Source organism: Orycteropus afer, unplaced genomic scaffold, assembly GCF_000298275.1.
Source record: "Orycteropus afer afer isolate SDZICR_OR568_19922 unplaced genomic scaffold, OryAfe1.0 scaffold00921, whole genome shotgun sequence".
NCBI lineage: Eukaryota > Metazoa > Chordata > Mammalia > Tubulidentata > Orycteropodidae > Orycteropus > Orycteropus afer.
The window spans coordinates 13,703-14,508 of record NW_006922508.1 but is presented as its reverse complement, the minus strand read 5'-3'; positions in this window follow the sequence as shown (position 1 = coordinate 14,508).

Here is an 806-nt window from a genome sequence, read left to right as displayed (position 1 = left end):
TTTCCAATCTCTGTACCTTTTGTTTCTTTTTCTTGTTTTAGTGCTTTGGCTAAGGCTTCCAATACAATATTGAATAAAAGTATTGAGAATAGGCACCCTTGTCTTCTCAATTTCAAGAGAAAATTTCTCAGTCTTTCTTCATTAAGCAATATTGGCTGTTGGCTTTTCCTACATGTCCTAAATCATATTGAGGAATTTCCCTTATATTTCAATCTTCTTTATGGTAAAGTCCTTTAGAGTCTCAACTGTAAGGTGAGAGACTTGCTATTAGACTCTAAGGTTTTGGCAGGCTCTTAACTTATATTAGTGCCCTCTTAACCCAAAATTTCGTCAAGATTATAGCTCAATTTCACAGTTGATTTTATCCTAGATAGGCAAAAGTTTTCAGGGCCCAGGCAGGTCTCTGGGATCTTGTTTGCTCTTAACTTTTGAGTAGATAATTCCTTACTATATTGTAACAATTTTAGTGCTAAGAAAATATTTTTATCCATTATTTTTTTATCTGTGTGTACACATTAAAAAAATGGATAAAAATATTTTCTTAGCATTAAAGTTGTTACAATACATAGATAATCTAGCCTCCATTACTAAAGTTCAGTTTTATAAATTGAGCCATTGAAATAGAAGACTTTGCTTCCAAAAGTAATTTTATAGTGAATAATTCCCTGCCCAGAAGACTCATGTGAAGGTTTAAAAATCCTGATGCCCAGGCCACATCCTATGCCAATTTAATCAGAAACTCTGGGGATAAGCCAAAGCATCAGTATTTTTTAAAAGCTCCTAGGTGAACTTAATATGAGGCCAAT